The sequence below is a fragment of the Nanorana parkeri genome, unplaced genomic scaffold, assembly GCF_000935625.1.
Source record: "Nanorana parkeri isolate BGI_ZX_2015 unplaced genomic scaffold, ASM93562v1 scaffold499, whole genome shotgun sequence".
Taxonomy (NCBI): domain Eukaryota; kingdom Metazoa; phylum Chordata; class Amphibia; order Anura; family Dicroglossidae; genus Nanorana; species Nanorana parkeri.
Genome location: NW_017306767.1, coordinates 413,035 through 427,253, shown reverse-complemented (window position 1 = coordinate 427,253; position 14,219 = coordinate 413,035).

The following is a 14,219-nucleotide window of genomic DNA, read 5'->3' as shown; positions in this document are numbered from 1 at the left end:
AAGCTATAGCCGCTGCAATTTGCATACAATCTCTAAACAACATCCAAATTTCCCCCAACAGGAAGTATTAAAAAAATAACCAAAGCCAAGAACATAAATGTAATATACAGCTGCTTACAAGTCCTTAAATGCCGTGGCTGCATTTAGTTTTCTTTTTGTTTTCGGGCTTTAGAATATTTTTAGCAAGTACAGGAACTACCTGTTGATCTTGCCAGAAATGCCGTGTCCTTATCACGTCTTGTATGATGGATTGGAAGTATAAAACAATGTTATCTTCCTTCTGTAAACCGCTAATCTCCCCATGTAACAGAAATAAACAAAGGAAGACTTGTTTGACGTCCGGCCTTGGTGGCAACCATGGTTCCCTCCATAGATACAGCACAGGAGCCAACGTGGTCACCCTACGACAATACTTGTGTTATTGGCAAGGAAAAACAAGCCTGAATAAAGAAAACTAATGCACATGGACTAGTAAGCTGAAATATATCATTTTTTTGTTGTCTTGGGGTTTAGAAGTGCTTTAACCCTTTGCCAGACTCGACCTTCATGAATTATTTGGTTTACCCCGAGATGTAGAGGTGAAGCAGTGGAACGTTATTTAATTAAGCTACGTGGTAGCACAAACTGCGTCTTTGGGCAATAAGGGAAGGGCCTCCTTTGCTTATCGCTATCATGTGGCTTGAGCAATCAACGCTTCATCGTTTAATATTCAAGCTTTGATCAGAGACTAAAAATTGTCCTAAACCAGCATCAATGTGCGTTAAAATGTTCAAGTGACGGTGTCTTTGAAAGGCCCAAGAAATGTTCATTGCAACTATCTGGATAAACGCATGTAAAAGTTCCACAGGCATATCAGAACTGGGGGGGTATTTGATGTAAAGTTCTGATCCTGAGGGTAGACGGTTGGGTCACATGGATGGCTAGCTGTCAGTTATCCCAATGAAGGACACAGCGCCAGGTTCTTCTTGTAGGAATGTTGGCTCACTGTATAATGTCGAATGGCTCTAGATCTGAATAGACACCGGAACTTTAAACCTAAACAAGTAAACCTAAAACTTCATGTGGCGTTTTAGGTTTACGTGGCCTGAAATGGCGGTTCTAAAAATCCTGTTAAATGTCACTTCATGAACTATATATACAGCGAGGGGTCATCTCCATACTTCAGGGATGTCCAACCTCTGGCCCTCCAGCTGTGGTGAAACTCCAAATCCCATGAAGTGTCTCTCTCTCCGGGAGTCATGTCTGTGGCTGTGAGAATCTTGCAAAGCCTCATGGGATTCGTAGTTCCACCACAGCTGGAGGGCCGCAGTTTGGACATCCCTGCCATACTTAGACCAATTTGCCATTGTCACCAGCGTGAGCGTATCACAAAATCCGCATAGTTCCATGACTACCAATATTACTTTTTTTCAGTAAACATGTGATTTTTTTTATTTTCTTCTGGTGATTACGAGAAAATAACCCTACAAAGTAGCAGATTGGTTGCAGCTACTACAGCGATTCATCCGTCGCAGTTAGAGATGAGCGAATCGATTCGACAATCTGGGGACTTTGGCTGTTCTGCAAAGGACCCCGCAGGCCATTGCGGATTACGATCCTTCGCAAAGCCTGTGGTGGCCCGAATGGGTTGGCTCATCTCTGGTGGTAATATTTCACTTTTGAAATGTAAAGCAGCTCCATGATGTCGTAGGTTATGACACGATTACCAGTTATTACATATTAGGATCATTCTTCGATGCTGTGCATCATTGCCTTTTTCGCCATATCACCCTAAACTAGGGCATCTGTCTGTTGAACTGTCAGGTTCTCAATAAATTCAAATGAAGTTTTCTCATTGCATTCAAGTGATTCACCTGCCACACGTGTGATTTTTCCATTTCACTTGTTGTAAGCTTCATATTTTTTTTTTTTTAGGAAAGTGCAGAAAAGATCATCGGTTTATGTTGTAATTACCAATTTTGTTTCCTCGTTCTTCTAAACTTGTCCCAAGTGCTGCCATTTTGCTTGTTGCCATTGAGGAGCTATAAACCTCCAGGAATGTCCTGTAGATAAATATGTGAATACATTCGTTAGGTCGTAGTAGCAACTTGCACAGATTGAACTTCAAGCTGACCTAAAATACAAGGCTGGTAGTCTTCCCTCCACCCCCTTGATTACTCCCTAGGTTCCAGACACTTCCTGTAGCTGACAACCAGCCTCATCGTAGGATCCTTGGAAAGCTGTAGATCCCAACTCTTGCAAGAAGATGCTCTAGCACCATGCAGAAGGGCAGCCTCATGGAATTTGGGATCCTCAGATTTCCCAGGATCCAACGAGAAGACCTAATAAAGTCACCTCTGCCTAGATGAGCTTACTGGAAACTGGGATGATCCGTTTCTTTTTTTTGTGATCCGGGTGGGGTGGGTTGCCACATAAGAGGACAGTGCCAGGTTCGCTTTAAATAAGTGGACTGGTACAAGGCTTGAAGAGGCTGAATATGGCTGATGGGCTTAAGAAAAGAAGCAGGAACATGCAGAACAGTTTTGCCTGGCTTGATGCTGCTGTACAGTTTTGCTCATGGCAACAAGCAAATAAGTCACCTAACAGATGGTATAGGACAAGACAGGTAACAAATACTATTTGCAAAGTTGATGGTTTATATTGATTATATATATATATATTTATTTATTTATTTGTATATATAACATTTTTCAGTAACAACATTGAAAACAAACTGCAACTCCAGTGGTGGCTTATAGTGTATGTCTGGTCAAAATAACAACCTGTTTAGTACATATCTGCTATACGTGCCCTGCCAGAGCTATACATCTCTGCTATACATGTCCTGCCAGAGCTTTACATCTCTGCTATACATACCTTGCCAGCGCTATACATCTCTGCTATACATGTCCTGCCAGAGCTATACATCTCTGCTATACATGTCCTGCCAGAGCTTTACATCTCTGCTATACATACCTTGCCAGCGCTATACATCTCTGCTATACATGCCCTGCCAGAGCTATACACCTCTGCTACACATGCCCTGCCAGAGCGTATACATCTCTGCTATACAAGCCCTGCCAGAGCTATACATCTCTGCTATACATGCCCTGCCAGAGCTATACATCTCTGCTATACAAGCCCTGCCAGAGCTATACATCTCTGCTATACATGCCCTGCCAGAGCTATACATCTCTGCTATACATGCCCTGCCAGAGCTATACATCTCTGCTATACAAGCCCTGCCAGAGCTATACATCTCTGCTATACATGCCCTGCCAGAGCTTATACATCTCTGCTATACATGCCCTGCCAGAGCTTATACATCTCTGCTATACATGCCCTGCCAGAGCGTATACATCTCTGCTATACATGCCCTGCCAGAGCTATACATCTCTGCTACACATTCTAGTGTCCAAAATGGACATATGAAGAAGTCAAATGCATCTTCTAATAGAGTAAAGAAGGTTTAGAACCTCCGGAACAAGATGTCTTGGTGGGGTGCTGGAGCTTGGCCATTGTAGGTATTCTGATTGACATGTCATGTGATGGTTTAGTCAAAGGCAGCTCACAGGAATCTGATGGACCCAGAATAGGGTCTGCAGGGTAGAAGGGCTATGATAAAAAGAAGACTGGGCCAGGATGTGGTTGATAGCCCAGTTAGATTTCTATCTCTCAAAAAGATAGAGAAGTAGCCAATGCATTTCTGGGTTAAAGATCCCGCTTCATCAGGGCTTGTGAGAGTTGACCCTGCAAAGTGGTATCCTGGAGATCCATTTGTAAAGTCCGTAGCAATAAGGCCGGTTCAGGTCGCTGGTCTAGCAGCCAATTGGGCTTTCCAGTGCAGCCTAACACTCTTCTTTTTATCAAGAATTTAGGGCCCATTCACATTACATCCAGATCATCTCGAGACCAGATTGTTTCCGGACTAAAAATGCATCCTAATGTATCCCTATGCTATTTCTGGCCTCTGTTCAGTTCCAGACCAGACAAATACCGCACGTCTCATTTTGTGTGGTCTGGAATGCACTGGATCTGCAGGCAGGTTCTCTCCATTTTCTGGACCAGATCTGGTCTGGAAAATGGTTTGAACCTGCCCTTAATCCCCCCCCCCCTCATTTCCTGTCCAGGTGTCAGAAAAGGGAGAGAAATCTCCTTTTGAGATACAAATAACAATTAAAGGATAAAAGTGTCAAAAGGGAGACAAACCTGAGAGAAGTTTGAACCTTTAACTGCTTGATCTGCAACGTACAAAAGAAAAAGCAGGAAGCAAAGTCTGCATATGGAATCTGTAAACCTCTCAGCTGAGTCTTAGACTTTGGGTAAATTATTCCTGGAAATAACCATTTTTTGGACAATAAATATGAGAAAATGTAATTACTGAAATCTGATTGATGAATGAAACCTTACAAAAAGAAGATCCTCTTTCCACGGAAGGTTGTAGTTTTTTCTGGTCTTGTTAAGTTTCCGCCTTTCATTTTATCAGAGATTTGTGCCTTCACTTGAAGCAGGAGGTGCCTCGGGATTCACTGATGTCCCTTATTCCTAATGGATTGGCTGAAAATGACTTTCAAACACAAGATGGCTGACGCTTTTTAGATGATCAATTGGCAAACTACATGATCACAGTAGTCATTACTGCCTATTAGATGATGCCTTCAAGAAGCCTGAACCCAGGATAGATAAAGCTAAATGTTTGTATGTTCTTGGTATTAACATGCCACCTTGTCATGGGTGACCCCCTTGAGGACGGTGCTTGGCTCTACCAGAGCTGAAATTTATGTCCACCCAGCAGCGATCATGCTAACCTTTGAAGACCAACTGCATGCACAAATTTATATATCAGGTTTAGGGTGGTCACTGACAGAGGCGGCTCTAGAATTTGCGAGACCTTAGGCGAAACCTAAACAAGAGGCCCCACTCAGGCCTGTGGGGTCTCACCAGGGCTCTGTGGGGTCTCACCAACTTGGTGAGATACCACAGGGCCCTGGTTAAACCAGGGCACTGTAGGGTCTCACCAGGGCTCTGAGGGGTCTCACCAGGGTGGCAGGGGTCTAACCAGCCTTGTTAGACCCCGCAGAGCCCTGGTGGGACCCCACAGAGCCCTGGTTAAACCAGAGCTCTCTAGGGTCTCAACAGGGCTCGCTAGGCTCTCAACAGGCCTCTATGGAGTCTTACCAGTTACCAGGCCTGCGTCTCACACCGATGCTTAGGGGGCCGTGACCGGGTCTCACCAGTGCTGTGAAGGCTGCCTCTCACAAGGACTGTGCAGGACGCGTCTCGCGGGCTGGAGTGTGCAGGACCAGGTGCCGACCTCTCCATCTGCCTCTGACGCTAAACTCCACCCTCCCAGCCAGATTGAGATCCTCGTGCAGTGGATGGGAGGGGTGAGGTCTCTTTTTATTGGCGGGTGGGCAGAGCCCCAGAAGGCTGGCTTGAGTGGATGGACCGAAGGAAACGGATGAGTTCTCAGCCCTGTTGGTTTCAAACTGAGAGTCTCGGTTTGACAGAGCTCATAACATTACCTCACCTGGCTGCGAGGTAATGCGCCGACAGGGCAAATTAGGAGGCTGGGAGGGCGAGGCCTTGGGCAACCGCCTAATTAAAGAGCCGCCTCTGGTCATTGATGACTAATCGTTGCATTTTTTTTTTTTACCCCACAGTTTCCAGTGGCGGTATTCCATTGCTGTGGCTTTTGCACTGTATGGCCAAAAGTGGAAACCCCTCTAAATTACTGAGTTCAGGTGTTTCCAGTGATGGGGTACTGTTAAGGCTAAGATATTTTAGAAACTTGTGCTCTTCTAACCTTGTACCTTGGTCACAGTTTGGGGAAGGCTCTTTTCTGTTCCACCATGACTGTAGCCACTGTGTACAAAGCCAGCTCCATAAAGACAAGGGTTTGATGAACTTGGTGCGGAGGAACTCAAGTAGCCTGTGCAGTGCCCTGACCTCAACCGTACTGAACACCTTTGGTATGATATGGAGCACTGGGATCACTTGTCTGTCAGGGCCTGTGTAAATCGGCTTTAGGCTTGTGTTGATGGCATCAGTTTGAGATGCTTCTGAGATCATCCAAAATTCGGCAGCAGGTGTATCTGACTTGCAGAGAACCTCCTTCTGACCTGCTTCCCCATAGCATTGTATGGGAATGCAAAACCTGCTTGAAGCAAACAAAAGCCCATTGACACAGGCCCTAACTGTGTCACCTCCTTGCAATTGGACTCATTATGGTCTATGCTTGAGTGGTCCATGGCCAGGCATGTGGAGGAAACGCACACAGCCCTGTGTAAGTTATGAATTGCTCAGTCAATGGAAACATACACCAGAATCACAGTGGAGGATGGGACAGATGTGTACTCCTACCTTATGGTCCCTCCGGTAAACAGAACTTGTTATAAAGAGCACGGGCAAAATACAGGTTCTCTTTACCGTTAGCTTGAATTCATGTGTGTATGACCTGCATGAGTAGAGGCCTTGATTTCATGTGCCCATCTGGGTCAGCTATACCTCTCTTTACCTTCAGCAGCAAAAGCCAGTTGCGAGGTCTGTGGGGCAGAAACGTCTCTCCTGACCTGCGATGCGCACAGTTTTAGCACCATGTACCGCCACTCATTCCGCGTTCGGTTAAACTGGAGGGCTGCTATCTGGTTGTTGCTGGAAGCAACACAGGCAGCCCTTTCAGATTGCTCTAGGAAACCATTAGCAGCTCCCAGACAAGGAAAGGGAAATCAGCTGCGTTGCCCTGAGCAACCGGTCGCCGCCTTTTACACTTTAACACATGAAGCCAAAACGCTAATTTATGCATTTCCCTAGAACAAAAAAACTGTTTACAGTACAAATGTTACTATAGATGTTCAGCGATTTAACTGCCTGATGCTAAGAACCGGGATTAAAGAGCAAGTTCACCATCATAACTCGAGGTCATTCACAGTGCAGCTCAAAAAATCTTCCGGACAGCATTTAGGGAAGTCACTTGAATTAAAGGAGTTGTAAAGTCCAAGCGTATCCTCTCCTGTTATGACATCAGCATTGTAATAGGAATACATAGTAGAGTTACTTTTGATGATGCAAAAATCCCTTTTATGTAGTGAGCACTGCCTTCCATCTGCCCATCACTTCCACCAACTTCCTGGATTCCCAGTGTGCTTTGTATCTTTCCCTGCTGCTTCATGTGATGTAATCTCCATTTCTCAGGACTACCTGTCCCATCATGTATTGCTTCCAGCCAGCAATGATAATGTTACATTGTGGGAAGTTCAGACGTTGAGTTAGAAGCGATGACACCATGAAGTGCATAGTCACAGGGCTGAGTGAACTGGTGTCAGTGCATTGAGGAAGTCCATCCTATGGGCATCTTCAATAAGTAAGTTTACACACTTCTAGATGGATCTGGTTTTTAGGAGTGGGATAGAACTTCAAAAATGGAAATTCTTTATGGAAATTTATTTTTAGTTTTTCACCATAGATCCCCTTTAAAGAATATGTAAATAATAAGAAGGGTAGGACATGCGTATCTTAAAAAAAATATACATCTCATTTGTATCTGTAAAAAATAAGTCAAGGCAACTGGACTTGCTGTATTTTTCTTGAAGTTTCACTGGTCATCCAACCAGCTTTCTCAATTCTGAATTAAGAAAGCTGGCGGGATGACCAGTGAAACGTCTTCAAGAAAAATACAGCAAATCCAGTTGCCTTGACTTATATTTTACAGATATACCATGACCTGGATGAATGAGAACCTTCACAGACATACATCTCATTTGGTTTTCGTGGCCCTGAAGGTGAACTTGCACTTTAATTTGGCCGATGTATACAATCTATGTTGAGTGAAGATTTAGCTCTAGCAATGGGGAGAAACAGAAACAAAACCTAGTGAAGAGATGACATTTTATTTTTGTACCGTTTGCAGTTTATATTTCCTACACCATATTCTGTGGGGCATGCTGGTTATTTTGTATGTGAACACATTAAAAAAAAAAAAAATATATATATAAAAACAGACTTCTATCTATAGCTTCTAATGAGTTTATTTTGAAATACGGAACTATTTTGTTATATTGGGACAGGTCTGGATGTAGGATTCCCCCTGCTGTAGGTTTAGGATATGAGTCCCATCTTGGTCACACTGACCAATGAGGAGGAGACTAAAGTACAAGTGGTACCAGTACAGTAGTACATGGGGAGGTCTCCTGAGGGCTACTCTCACCCCAGACCCTTTTTTTTTTTTTTACCATGGCCAACATTGTCAGTGAGAAATATATTGCAATATAATTATAGAAGAAGGTAAATAAAAGTTGTTGTTTTTTAAGATAAAGTAGGGAAGATTTCAAGCTGAACTCCAGGATAAGTAAATATTGTCCATTTACAATAGTGATGTGTAGTCTACCCTGAAATCTTGGTGATGTTTGTGTATTTCTTCCAGATCTGTGCACTAATCCATTGTGAACAGCTTCCTGTAATAAAGACCGGTCACTGCTGCTCTCTCCTTGTGCAGGGTGGCTGGTCATGTGTCCGTCCCCTCCTATAATAAAGACCGCTCACTGCTGCTTTGTCTCCTTGTTGCAGGGTGGCTGGTCTTGTCTCCGCCCCCTCCTGTAATAAAGACTGGTCACTGCTGCTCTCTCTTCTTGTGCAGGGTGACTGGTCATGTATCCCCCCCTCCTGTAATAAGTACCGATCACTGCTGCTCTCTCTCCTTGTGCAGGGTGACTGGTCTTGTCTCCGCACCCCCCCCTTGTAGTTTTCTACAGGCAGCCTGCAGTGGGTGGGGCCTGCTTGGCCCTTCCTACAGCTTTGCTCGGACTATGTTCAGCACGGTGATGATGTCACCACTGCTTTCATGTTGTATTAACTGGGTTTGCAAAGGCATTTGGTGTCGACTAAATCAACTTAAATCCTTTGTGGCTACAGAGAAACATATTTCGATTAAAAGTTTTATTTATTTCTTCCCGCGCTTGTCCCGCTGGGGCTAATTTCCTTCTCTTCCCGTCCTAAATACAAAACACTAAGTGAGAGGAAGTCACTTCCTAGTGGAAGGAATTCCCCTCTCGGACAGTTGTCACCAGTACAAGAGGTGGGTAAAGCTACCGAAGGGGACACCCGGTGACGACTGTGAAATTTAGATTTTCTCATCACTTGTCGACAAGTGGTCACCAGGACAGGACCAAGGGAGGGGAACTCTATCCAGCAGGGGAATAGACAGCAATAAAAACATTGACAGGGATTCTAATCCTTCCCTACTCTATCCAAAAGTGTTTGTGATACACTTTAAAGAGGAAAGTATAAAGCTTTCTACTTGTGGAGATTGTTTAGTAATATACAGCCCTTGGCTTATTACCTTCCCGCATAGAGCTAGGGCTGCGCAATGTCTGGGCCCTTTATCAGAAATCAGATGTACTAAGATGGGCTGGTTGGTAGTAGAAGTCCTGCTGTAGGTGGCGCTCCAGTTCTACGAGGGCTGTACTTATGGCAACACCCCCTCTAACAACCTGATTTCAGATAGAGGTTCAGACTTCACACATCTCTTAGCCCTCCTGGTGTTTATTTAAAAATTTAGACGCTGAGGGGTGCAAATTACTGAGCAGCCACCTTCCATGAGGAAATAGAAATCATTTTTTACAGGGGAAATTAAATGTCACATGAGAAGGTCACATGATCTTTGCTACTGCTGCTTCTTTAACTTATCCAACTGCTTCAGATGGGCAGTTGATGAGATTGTGTATGTTCCATTTAGGGAAACATGTGAGGCACAGTAAGGGCTATATTAGTAGCAATTATAGGATCTTGATATATTGAGGGACCTTCAGTAGGTGTGTCTACTCCCATATCAGACTTGATGGTGCATTACAATGGTGTCTGTTTTGTAAAGGAATGCAGTAGCCTTCAGTTCTCAAAGGGGCTAATTTAGCTGTTTTTGTTGGCCTAAGCAACCAGTTCCTCTGTTTTGGTTTTTCCCAGCACAGTATGGGAGCATCTGGTTGCAACGGGCTACAACCCCTTCATTGATTTTGCTCTGGAACAGCCTTGGCCTGGGAGTTTGTGTTGGTGGTATCTTTGATTTAGCTCCAGTTGGTATAAAATGTTTCCAACATAACAGTGCTGAAGGTCAGGGACCTTGTGACAGCTGCAGGTGCCTATGTTAGCCTCCAGTTTTAGTTTGTGGTGCCTCCTTGGGTCCTTAAGCCCAGGCTGAACAATGACGTCAGATGCCAGATCCTCTAATGCCCACTTATTTTTGACTTGGGCAGAAGGTGAGGTGCCAGGTACACCCAGGGTCTAAGGTCCAAGGCGGGGGGAATTTACCCTCTGGGCCAGTAGTAATAAGATATTTAGGCTGGTGGCCCAAAGAGAGGATACTTCATCATTTAGATAACAATGGGACCAGGGCCACATTGGGACCAGGGCCACATGGCGGATCTTCTACAGTATAACTACATACTTTCTTTTCAGACATGCCATCACAGTACCTGGCAGAGGGAAGTCCTCCAGCACCGATTTCCTTTGCAGTACTGAGATGTTTCCTTATTGAATGCTGAGAACTGCAGAGGAATTTGATTTAGAAGATGTGAAAAGGTGTGCACGATAAGCTATGTTCATTCCGAAGTACACCATCTTTAGCCCACAGACATCAGTCCCTACCATAAACAGGCTATATGGTTGTGCTTGCCCAAAGGCTGAAGGTTCTCAGTCCTTCCCTGGTCCAAGAGGTCTTTACATTGATGAATTTCAGGACTCACACAGAGGAGACCTAGAGGTCTTCAGATTGAGGAATTTTAGGACTTGCACAGGAACCTATAGGCACTGCACTTCAGCACTGTGGTTAGTTAAGCAACATTTAAGGCCCAAACTTCACTTAGGCTTGCTAAAGTGCCGTCTCAAGCTACAGTATCACATGACGATATAATGTAGGCACTGTAGCATACCTTATGTGCTCTGGCAACTTGATGAACTAGACCCATCGTCTTACCTCACTATGGCTAACTTCAAGATATATATGGGCAGGATTTTGTGTTTCCAAAGATTTGAACACCCCATCGTCCAAAACATTACAATTTTGGAGTGTTTAAAGCTATTATGTAAAAAAACCCTGTAGCTTTTGGATGATTTGTTGTCACAAACTTAAATTTATAATGAGAGAGGTAAAAAAAAGTTGAAGAACATTAATGACATTGACCCATAGTGGTATTTTTACTAACTTTTTTCCCTTTTCAGTTCCAGTGTGGTGTTCTGCTCCTATTTTTCTCTATACTCTAGTCAACTGCTATATTGTAGTATCTCATCTATGGACCACGATTTACTTATAAAGCCTCTTGTGAGTTTTCTGCACTTTACAGGGAATCTCTGCTGGACATCAAAAAACAATCTTCAGCCTCATTTATCGGTGTTCCAAAGCAAAGCTCATGCGATTTCTTCCTTCAACAACTCCCATACTGCACTGGGAAGAAGCAAACTGGTGCCCATGAGCGAAAAAGTTTTCTCCCTGGATGCCTTGATGAATAAGGCCTAAAGTGTACTTTATGTGGTGCATGCTCCACATCGCATACAAGTCATTGGTGCTCATTGTAGGTTTAAGCCAAAATCTGAAAAGCTCAACAGTTAGCAAAAATCTTTAAAAAACCAAAAGTAGTAGAGATAAAAAACAAAACTGATACGGATGCTTTGTGATGTGTGTATAAGTGAGGACGGACGTTTTGTGTGCTCTCCTTTTGTAGGGAGGATCTTTTTTTTTTTTTTTCTCTTTCGTTCTTGTCTTTAACATCAGAGGGATCTCAATGTCTTATATATTGCACATGTTCCAGTTGGGTTACTCTGTGTAAAACTGTGTCTGAATTCAGTCCCTTCGGTGTAATGCAAGTATTCAATTATTGTCTTTGGAAGACGTATTTATTAAATTAAATTAAATAATATGCAGTTTTCTGCAAGCTAATGTATAATTTATATAAAAATTAAACAGCCTCTTCACAAGTGTTTCCTTGATGTCCCTATGTTGACCTCACTAGACTATAGGCAGCAGAAACAAAAATGGTGCTAAGAGTGCAGAAATTCTTATTTTAGAGTAATGTATACATTGATTTTAGGCTGCATTCTCAGTGATGTCACCCGTGCCTGGTAAATGGATAGGCTGCTGTCTCAGTGATGTCACCGGTCTCTAGTGAATGGATAGGCTGCATTCTCAGTGATGTCATCAGTCTCTAGTGAATGGATAGGCTGCATTCTCAGTGATGTCACCGGTCTCTAGTGAATGGATAGGCTGTATTCTCAGTGATGTCACCGGTCTCTAGTGAATGGATAGGCTGCATTCTCATTGATGTCACTGTTCTCTAGGTGCACAGAACTTCCTGACAATCTAACACTGTTGTATTAGTGATTCAGTCTTCTTATTTCTTAAAGGGCCCATTCACACTTACACTGTTTTTGGAGCCATTCATTGTAAATGACACCTTAATACATTGTACATTCGAGCCCAACACACCTCATTGCATATATTATGGTGTGCTGCATAGTTTTAAAAGGGTCATGCATGTTTTTTCATCCATTGATTTGGATTGGCAGCCCATTCATAAAAAAACACACATTAACACACGTGCATTAATGCACCACAACAGAATGCTGAAGTGTGAATGGGCTCTTTGTTGCGGTGCTTTCTTCACAAATCCTCATAATGTTCTAGACTTGAGAATATTTGCTTAAGAGGGACTGAGTTCAAACACAGCCGTACATTACCGCTTTCTATCACTGTGGAATAATACATTCTTGAAAGTAATTTTCAACTATTACGACTATGATGAGTGATAGTAGCAGTGCTGTTTCCTCTTTCTATATGTCTTTCCAGCAGTGGGTAATATAATATACAGGTTGATATATGAAGGTCAATGACCACTGTGGACAGTCCTGAGGATGTTCCTTTTTGTGCTGCAAGAAAGCATGCTGAGAAAAGAGAAAAGGCTCCATGATTTGCTGTGACTTTTTTTTATTGATTGCCATGGTATCCGCTAATGACTGTCAGCGCTCTATCAGAATTTGTCAGCATGGTTCCAGGTGGGTTCCCAGGTACATCTTAAAACGCAGCCAAAAAGTGATATTCCATAGCCCCCATGACTTATCCATATGATACCCATTGTGTCCTCGGTACTCTAGATCTCCGGAAGTCATGTCTGGGGCTGTCAGAGTCTTTCAATGCCTTATGGTAAATTGTAGTTCCACAGCAGCTGGAGTGCCGAGGTTGCCTACCCTTGGTGTAGTCTCTTCAGCAGACCCTAAGCCCTCTCTCACACTGGAGTCGGCCCGCACGTACCGCTCCATGCTCCTTCCAGGGCCGTACCGGGCAGCTCTTGGGAAGGACAGGTGCTGCGTGTGATTAGTACGCAGCCCCTGTCCTTCTCTATGGGAGTACGCCGCCCGACGCTCACCCGCCCCGCATGTCCGTGCGGGTGAGCGTACTTGTAGTGAGCTGTACGTGCGGGCCGATTCCAGTGTGAATGAGGCCTAAAACTCAACTCTTCCCCCCTACCCAGGTTCTAGCAATTATCTTCTATCAAAACCTTATACTTAAATTTGAACTCCAGGCAGATATAACATAATAATTCATCTTTGTAGTCATTAATACATAATGTTAATACAAACAGTGCAAGTACCTGAACTTGACCTGGTATCAGCCTCTTGTTGTCTCTGTACAGCAGATCTCAGACTAGGGGAGGGGTAAGTGGCACAAGGAGTCCATTCATTTTGCTGCAGTGATGTGCTAACAAGGGGAATGCTGGGAATGCAAATAGCAGTGAGGAGAGTGACAAGGAGATGAGCTCATCAGTCTGCTGCTACTCCTTTCACTGTCCAGTCACAGACTGGGGGCAGGACAAGACCTGTAAGTGTTATTGAACAGCAGCATAGAAAATTCAGGCCTCCTGACCCACCCAACTGCTGTGCTGTGTTAAACGGCAGGTCTGCATGGGCAAAAAGTACAAACCTTTTGGCCGGTAAAGGCTCCCTTATATTTATTTTATATCTGTATTAAGCCCACTGTAGTTATGTCATTGGTGTCTGAGAATACACCCAGCTCTACTCATTGGTCTTGGATTGTGAGGGTATCTGTGCCATGGCAGTATAGTACAAAATCTTCCACATCGCAGCAGGAGCTGACACTCTCTTCTCAGTGGCGGTCTTTGTTGCATGGTGCTCCGGACATAAGGGTTCATCCTCATCCACAGATGGAATCTTACAAAACCAGTGTCTTAATGTGCGGG